This window comes from Camelina sativa, chromosome 6 (genome assembly GCF_000633955.1).
Source record: "Camelina sativa cultivar DH55 chromosome 6, Cs, whole genome shotgun sequence".
Classification (NCBI taxonomy): Eukaryota; Viridiplantae; Streptophyta; class Magnoliopsida; order Brassicales; family Brassicaceae; genus Camelina; species Camelina sativa.
Genome location: NC_025690.1, coordinates 2,364,643 through 2,373,900, shown reverse-complemented (window position 1 = coordinate 2,373,900; position 9,258 = coordinate 2,364,643). Strand labels below are relative to the sequence as shown.

Below are 9,258 nucleotides of genomic sequence, written 5' to 3'. Positions count from 1 at the left end.
GAGAGGAATGTGAACCGAGAGGCCCTTACAAACAAAGACTAGTGTATAGGACTTAAGAGGGTCGTTCGTATTGGTTTCTATTATTTTTCTCTCATCATGGCTTTTATATACACTTTTTATAAGGAGCAAGCGGTGGTTAGTCTTGATTGATGCTGCAAAGGGTTGTGCTACACTACCACCTGATTTATTGGAGCATCCTGCAGATTTTGTTGCTGTGTCATTCTACAAGGTAGGTCCTGGATTATTTGTGAACCTTTGCAGCTACAGCAGCTCCTCTCCCTGCTCCAGGTATACATTTGTTTTGGACAATTATATTAGGTTTATTGACAATTGTATACACTTTAATATGTTATTAACAAAGCTAATCGTTCATAATTCACAGGGCCTTCGTCTTTCAGTCCGACCACTTCTCCTGCAGATTCGCAAGCTCCTAATTCTGAAGGTAGAGTGAATGAATACTTGCATTCGGATAGGTAATCAAAAATGAGAATGGCGTCTTTGAAGAAGTACAACATGAAGATTCTTTGGGAAAAAGCAGTTGTGTTTTGTCTCTGTTCATTGTCTTTTGTTTCTTCACACAACAAGAAATTCACAACACCAAGCGTAAGCGACAATTCATCTGGTATTACATAGATTAATTAAATTTACTAAAAAGGCTGTAAATTTTTCTTTAAATTATTGTGAGTAAACAACTTTTCCAGTTTTGTATATAAATACTTCTTGCTGACTTGTAGTCTCTTTCACTTTCAATCCTGATATTCCCTTTTTTTGAGTTGATTTTGTTACCTTGATCCTCCCATGTGACTCAACGCCACATGTCCAACAGAAGGTGTGGTCACACAAAACAGACCACATCGAAATCAACTTTGGCATCTTCGTTAAGCAGTATGGCTATTCACAACCCGATAAAGGACACCATTTGATGGTTGCTTTATGGCACTCCATGAAGGATCCAAGAAGCCATCCCTCCTACATCTCCTTCACTGGGTCAGTCAGGATCTGGATGGTATCGGGTCCAACAGAGGGGACACAGCCTTAGTTAAGGCAAGAGATGATGAATAGGCAACCGACTTTGACACAGAGAAGAATTCCGAGATCAGATTGATTTCTTCCGTCATCTTGTCACGAACTTCGGTTTTTACGAGAACAAAGTATTTCTGACCATCGGCTTCCATTGCTGCAGAAAAAAAATAAAAATAAAGACTTATAATTTTGAAGATATTTTGTTAAATCGATATACAAATAAATAAATAAATATAGAGGTGCTTTTGTAGTTACTAACCTGCGGAATCTGTTGCCTACTCATCATCTCGTGAGTTAACCAAGGCTGTGTCGCCTCTGTTGGATCCGATACCATCGAGAAACTGACTGACCCAGTGAAGGAGATGTACGAGGGATGGCTTCTTGGATCCTTCATGGAGTGCCATAAAGCAACCATCAAATAGTGTCCTTTATCGGGTTGTGAATACGCCATACTGCTTAACGAAAATGCCGAAGTTGATTTCGATGTGGTCTGTTTGTGTGGCCACACCTTCTGTTGGACATGTGGCCTTGAGTCACATGAGAGGATCAAGGTAACAAAATCAACTCAAAAGAAAGGGAAGATCAGGATTGAAAGTGAAAGAGACTACACGCCAGCAAGAATATTTATATACAAAACTGGAAAAGTTGTTTAAAACGATTTTAGAATATGAATGTAATTATACATTAAAATCGTAATTTGTAATGATTTCCTTATCTGAAATTACGATTTTAATGTATAATTACAAATTTCCTCAATAATATCTACCTAAATTAAAATGATAAGATTCAATTTTTTATTTAAGGAAGAAAATCAGGCAATCTTAATAAATAATATCTACCTAAATTAAAACGATAAGATTCAATTTTTTATTTAAGGAGAAAATCAGGCAATCCTAATAAATAATATCTACCTAAATTAAAACTATCCAAATTCTCTAGAATAACAAACGTTAATAATAACTTTGGTAGTTGTTACTCAAAACCATCCTTATGAAAAATTACAATTATTGTTGGGTGAATTTAATTATATTATATTAACGAGGTAGTAAGTCGTGCTATAGCACGGATCAAAATATTTACTATATCTTTAAATAATAATATCCTGTATTTTTTATATTTTTATTATTACATATACCAATCATATTATTTTTTATATTCTTATTCTTGACATCTAATACTTGTGAGCAGGATATTGACTTTGACACAAAACCCCTTCCATTTATATCTAATTACCTCTTGCCTCTATCCAGTACTCCATATCATATCTAATAACTTGTCTAATTACCTCTGGCTTTTATCCTGTATTTCATATCATATCTAATAACTGTTGTGTTATGGATTTATTCATTATAATTGTATATATTTTATTATAATTTCTTTAAACTATAAATATTACACAGTTTGATTTTTAAAGATTTATCATGAATATAATGAATGTATTAATTTATTAAACATGGACTAATAATTGGACATAATATAGTAATAGAATATCAAATATTAGAAATATAAGAAATAAATTAAAGAAAAAAACTCAATATGTATATATGGGATAAAACTTATTTCTCAACAAACATGAATAATAACATTTTAGCATTTTATTTGATTGTTGAAAATATAAAAGAAAACCTGTAAAAACAAACAAAATCATAGATCAAATAATGTTAAACGAAGAACAAAGCTATACATTGTGTAATAATGGAATCAAAGTAAAAACAGAGTCTTACAATGGTATGCATGAAGATGGATCAAATTTTTTTTGGAAAACCTCTTTGAAGACGACATTCCTTGTTTTCTTTTGAGGTTATCCTTCTAGATCATTTATGAGAATTTTCAATCCTGATTTACTGCTTACACGGGACATTGCTACATATAGCTCGCCATGAGAGAAAATAGGTCTTGGCAAATATAAACAAACATTTGAGAGAGACTAACCTTGAATTTTGTTGATAGTCATTGCAAAAGCAAATGTTATCGGAAATTGTCTACGTCTCATTTTGAAAGGCATCCGTGTATCTGATGATATTAATACATCCTTGGTAAAATATCATGGATATCTCCCTTTGAATGTTTAATTTAAATAGTTAGTAGAAATTATAACCTCAAAAGATCTGAAAATATTTTCAAAAATATCCAAAATTCTCAAATAACCCGTCTAAAGGTAGTAATCCGTGCCACATGAAGGAACAAAATATTTCATACAAATTTTAAATTCCTAAAATGACAAAGAATTATATTAACCTCGGTGCTAAGCATAGGTGTGTTATTTTTCATGTAAATTTTTAAACATTTAAACCAAGACGTATTACTTTGGAAAAGAAAATACGTCTAGTCTTGTCCCACCCCATCACGTCATAACCCCATCCACTTTCGTCCCGTCTCAACCCGTATCCATCAGAATTTTTATTTTATGTTCGCTCTCTTTTAAATAATTACTCGTTAAACAATATTTACTAAAAGAGATTGGGTAAGAAACTTAGACGGGGTACCAGATTTCTCCGTTGAATATTTTTTTTAGTTAGTTAAAATGATTCAAAAATTATAATTTTTGAAAATTATATAATTATTTTTCAAAAATACCAATATTTTTAAAGTGCCCGTTCCAAAGTCGTTAATTACATGTCACATAATCAGTTCTTATCCATATTAGTGAAAGCTTGACACTTGTATTTATCTACTGATATTTATTGATTTCGTACTTTTATCTAAAATTTATGTCCCTTTTAAAAAAAAATTTAATATATTGTTTTTTATTATTCGAATTTACCCGTTTCAGTTTACATATACTATTTCTCGTCTTAGTACCATGAAAAAACTTGAATTTTCTCAAAATTTAATTATTGGTTTTTAAAGTATATGTACTTAATTAGTAAATTAAATTAATTCAAAAATACATTGGTAAAACATATCTTCAATCAAATAATAAACCCTTGTAGGTCGTAAAATATTAACTGTATAATAGTAGTATTTTTTCATAAAAATTAGTTGGTCACTCTTTTACAGTGTTTTGTCAATATTTTAGTGTATAAGTAGAATACTTCAAACCGTACCAAAAATAAACATGATCATCATCTTCATTAGCTGGAAAATATACAATTGTTTTTGTAATCTGTCAATAATATCAAACACAGCCCATGTTTATTGAAAATGTTAAAGTAATTTTGTTACGGGGTGTTAAATCGAGTCTAGTCCCATCCCATCCCATACCATCTCGCCTCGTGCCGATCCATCCAGTTAGAAAATTTATGTCCTTTAACCATTCTCTTTTAAATAAGTACCAACATAATAATGTTATTAATAAATTTTGGAATTTAGAAAAAAAAACATGTGTTCTCCATTTGAATGTTTAATTTATATAGTTAGTAGAAATTATAATTCTCAAAAACTCTCAAAATATTTTTAAAAATACCCCAAATTCTCAAAATACCTTTCTCAAGATAATTCTTTATATGTCATATAGTCAACCTTCTTTTGAAAATCGTTAAAGTAAAATGCTTTCTATTATACGAATAACTCATTTATGTCTCATGTCCACTACTTCTCATCGTAATATCATAAATAGATTGGACTTTTAATCAGAATTTGATTTAAATTTTATGATATGAAATTATGTGCATAAACATGAATATAATTTAATATTTTCTTATACATTATTATAATTAAAGATTTTCAGTCCTTGGTAGAAATTTATGTTTTATTTTTGAATTTTTAGGTATGGTATAAGTTAAAAAATGCCATAGAATAAAACTTAAGTATAGGAATTATTGTGATTATTTTTGATTATTTGCCTTATTTTAAATATTTAGATCATGTAATGAATCAATTATGTATTTTTCAAATTAGTTTCTTTGCGATTTTGGTAACTATTTTTAAGGAATTTATTAGTTGATAGTCGTTGAAGATGCGCAACATTTATGATGAAATTGTTTTGTTCCTTCCTTTTTTATGCTGAGATTTTAGATTTTGATAACTAATTTTAAGGAATGGGTTCTTTAATATAGCCGCTGATGGTGGTAACATTTATTATTGAATCAAATACATTTAATTTCTATTTTATGTATTGCTAAACTTGTGGAAAAATCTTTGAATATAATAAATTATATATTATTAAAGTTAATAATTTGGATTTGATAAAGATTAGCTTTCTATATTAATTATTAGTCTATACTAAAAAAAATGATTATCAGATTAGTACAAAACAAAAATCGAATTCAAAAATTTGAAATTGATTAAAAAGTGAGATTAATGATAAAAATGAATATATTAGTATTAGTTTTAAAATATCCTTGATTTTTTAAAAAGTTTTTAACCAAATTTAAATAAATTAATCCAATTTAATTTAAATTTTCGAGAATTATGGAAACTGCAAGATTATCATTTTTCAAATTTAGTAGGGTAAGTAATTAAGAAATAATATATTATAAATATATCAAAATTTAGTAAGTATCAATCTAGTAAGTAAGGGTAAGTAAGTATTATTTTGGTATATTTTAAATAGAACAAAATTTATAAATTTATACTTCAAGTAATATAGTAAATTTATTCCTCCCGGAATATATATAATGTCAAAATATCACATTTTTTAATACTTGGTAACCAAGTTTGTTTGTTATTTGATAAATCTCATAATTATATGATAGAATTGTCTCTGAATTCGTAAATATATTATTGGAGAATACATGTACTAATAAAGTGAAATACATAAGGTTGATATTGTTTATAACTTTATATTGGAAAATTATAATAACTGCGTGTTTATAACATAAGATTAATATACATGTTTATAACATATTTATATTTTCCAATCTATAAAACTATCAAAATGAAAATAATTCATATCTAAAAATTAAAAACTTTTTTTTTAAAATTAGTTATTTTTATGACATGTTATATATTATTTCAAGATTATATATCCTATTGTGGTTTCGTTTGAAAATCTTGAGATATTATCTCATAAAAAATCTCTATTATTTTCCTTTGTTAAGTTTCTGATCTAAAATCTTAATTATTTTATTATATTAAGATTGTAATCAACATTTCTAAAAAGTAATTTAAATACGATGTATTTATTGTTATTATCTTCCAATAATTATTAAACATTAATTTTAAAATAAAATATTTCTTATAATCTTATTACGAGTTTCCAAAAATAATTTTTCTTCTAAACAAATTTTAAATAATTTATAGAATTTCTATATTCACCTTAACAATTTTGATATATTAATATTTTGAGATCTAAATAAGTAACATTTTAAATTTAATTATTTTGATTTTTGAAATTTTGTTAATTTTTATTAATATTTCTGTAATATCCCTACTATTATTTGTAAAATCGTTTAACTAATAAACTTTTGTTTTGTAAGAAATCACAAGGTTATGCCATTGGATTTATGACCAAATAAATCATTTGCAAAATGGGTAAAAATGTAATATGGCTTCTGCTGAATTCGGATAAAAGCGCGGATCTTTTTGACCCGCTTATGTTATTTTCGGATCCTCTTGACTAAATAGTGACCGTTGATTCATTATAATCATGTCAATCAATTTAAAAAACCTAAAAAATCTCTATGCTTCTGTAGCCGTCTCCATCCCCAAATTCATTTTCCTAGAAGCTTACACAACAACTCTTGATCAGCAGAACTAAACACAAATTCTCTCTTTATTTGGAGGATTCAGCTACATGTTTTAACTAAATCATTTGTTACCTTTTTATTTTATTCTCAATCTATTTGTTTCCTTCCAAACCATAATCTCTCTTTCGCTTTTTAACTAAATCCAATTCCCCTGTTAAAATTCATGTTGACGATGGCGGGTAAACAAGATCAGGTTTTCGAGGTCACTGGTTCGTACTTTTTCCCTATTTTTTTATGAGAGTCTTGGAGATGTTCATCATAGTTATCACAGTAGGAGCTTTCTTCTTTGGGGTAGGTTTGTTTTTTTATTAATCTTTATTTTGTCAGCTTAATTTTCTATTCTGTGAAATTAACCGCTGAACTCAAGATCGGAGATATATTTCTCTATTCTGTTTCCATATTATCCGCTATGTACATCAAAATTAGAATTTTAGTAATTTAGTCAGTTTTTTTTTTGTTTTCTAGAATTTTAAATGAGCTTACCTGGATATCCTATGTGTGAATTCTCTAGGAATCCATTCTATTCTATGGTGATAATGAATTACTCACATGTCTACGAAGACATTACACATGCCATTTTTGCCAAAGGTACTGGCAATTTGTATTAATAATTTTTTTAATGTTGAGAGTGTGTTATTCCTATGACGCCATTTGAATACAATATCCAACTTAGGCTTGCTTCTTCTCCATCAGTATATGCCTTTTTTAAATTGCCGTGATCTAGCAATTAACCAATACTTTCTTGTGGTTTCAAGATTTGGATGAAAGTTTGATGCTAAGTTTGCTCTGATGGATGTAATGTCTTTAAAGCGATCATGAAGAAGACCAAAGGAGATGATACACTGGTGAGATAGTAACTAGATTCTTGAAAACCGTGGTTTTGATTTGATTTGGAAAATGTTGAAAAGTGTTTGGGTTTGTGTAATATGTTCGAGTTTTATCAGCACATTTAAGCATCTTATTGCACATAAGCTAGCGGAAGAAGAAGCTGAACTTTAAGCTAAGGATCAAGCTAGAAAGGCTAAACATTTGGTATGGTTTTGATTTTTGTATTCCCTGTTATGTTTGTGCTCTTTTCCGTTTAGCCTTTTGATGATGACTCTTGTGCTCTTGTGCCTTTTTGATGATAACAATTGTCTTTCTAACATTGCAGGAAGAAGGACATGTTAAACCTGGAAATTAGTTGGATACCCATGAAAGATTCTAATTGGTGTTGCCACTAGATCTAGAAGGTAATTTTGCTTCACTTAACTCTCTTTTCTGAGATTTTTTAGTGTTTTTCTTTGAACGATACTTGGTGTGAATGATACTTTATTGTTTTCAAACAGATAAACAAGGCGTAGCATGCTCAGAAGGGTTTGAATCTTTCCTGGTCAAGAGTCACTAAAGGTAGGGTTTAGGGTTTAGCGATCCGTGTTTAGAAGGTGCACATTGGAATGGATGTTTAGAAGGTGCACCTTGGAATGGAGGTTAGCCAAATGCTTCAGTGATGACATCTTCAATATCAGTTTTCTAATATGTTCATCATAATTATCATAGTAAAAGCTTATATATATTTATTTTAATGTATACTTTGTCAAGCTTCATTATCTACCTTTTGAAATTGACATGACAATGATCACAGACTAAAATATTTGGAGTCTCTCTGATATAATTTTTGTGGTTGCAGGTAGTTATCTCACGAGATCTAAGATGTAAGGAGGTAGTTCTTCTCTTCTCTTTTAAACAAATCTTTGAAAATCTCTATCTCCATGGAGCTTTTGGAATCTCTCAATTCATTGTGCATTTGATTTTGGTTACTATATGGGAATTCAAGTTCTATATGGGAAAGAAGTAGTGAAAGAAGTTCAAGGTCTATATGGGAATTTAACAACTCTGTTCTACAAATTTTGGAAGCTGGAGTGATGTATATCCTCATGGAAATTTGTTTTTGTTTAGCTCTAAAAACAAACCAGAGATTGAGAGGTACATATCTTTCTCTCTTAAGCTTATAAACTTTATGAGTTTAAGAAACGGTTCAATGAACCTTTGTTTTCTTATATTAGCCTTTTTGAGTTTTCAAGAGCTTATACTAATGAAATTCAGCTTTTGGTTATTTATTGCTGGTTTTCCTGTGATCCTTTCAATGATTCATATTTAATAATCTTCACTTTGATCTACTATTCTTATGAATATAATCTACTGTTTTCTGATCCTCTATGTTGCTTTATGCAGAAGCTGTTGGTGCAGTGGCTATATATATGCTCAAGAGTATTCCACATGTTTGCTTCTAATATTTAAACCTTACATTGAAAAGGTGTAAGATATTGGAGGAACAAGTTTGAGAAATTGTCTGACTAAATCGAATCTGAAGAAGATTGTTTGGTCGATTCGGTATTGGGTTTGTTTATTAGCCGAGACGAAGTATATTATCGGGACGCCTCTTCTTGGAGGCAAAAGTTGAAGACCCGTGCTGTCAAGGTTTGATGAGCAAATGGGATCAGTTGAAGCCATTTACGCAAAAAGTTGTTTCATGATGCCATTTGCATGGCGGTGCTAATTCAAGAAGTCATATGTGGCGATTATGCTTTTGTCATCCACACAAACAATCCTGTCTTTGCTGACT

At 29.5% G+C, this 9,258-nt stretch overlaps 2 long non-coding RNA genes across 5 annotated transcripts; one reads left to right on the top strand and one right to left on the bottom strand.

Moving 5' to 3' along the window:
- Positions 587 to 1,437, bottom strand: LOC104790162. The gene is made up of 2 exons (XR_768642.2): positions 1,283 to 1,437; positions 587 to 1,177 (listed from the first exon to the last, which is right to left on the bottom strand). It is a non-coding gene; the product is annotated as an uncharacterized LOC104790162 (long non-coding RNA).
- On the top strand, positions 6,574 to 9,252 carry LOC109133466. Of its 4 annotated transcripts, none has more exons than XR_002038578.1 (9): positions 6,574 to 6,862; positions 7,165 to 7,241; positions 7,409 to 7,498; positions 7,598 to 7,685; positions 7,807 to 7,885; positions 7,982 to 8,122; positions 8,323 to 8,355; positions 8,470 to 8,618; positions 8,868 to 9,252. It is a non-coding gene; the product is annotated as an uncharacterized LOC109133466 (long non-coding RNA). The 4 variants fall into 4 exon arrangements; XR_002038577.1 differs by having other exon boundaries at positions 6,574 to 6,944; XR_002038580.1 differs by having other exon boundaries at positions 6,574 to 6,944; positions 7,589 to 7,685.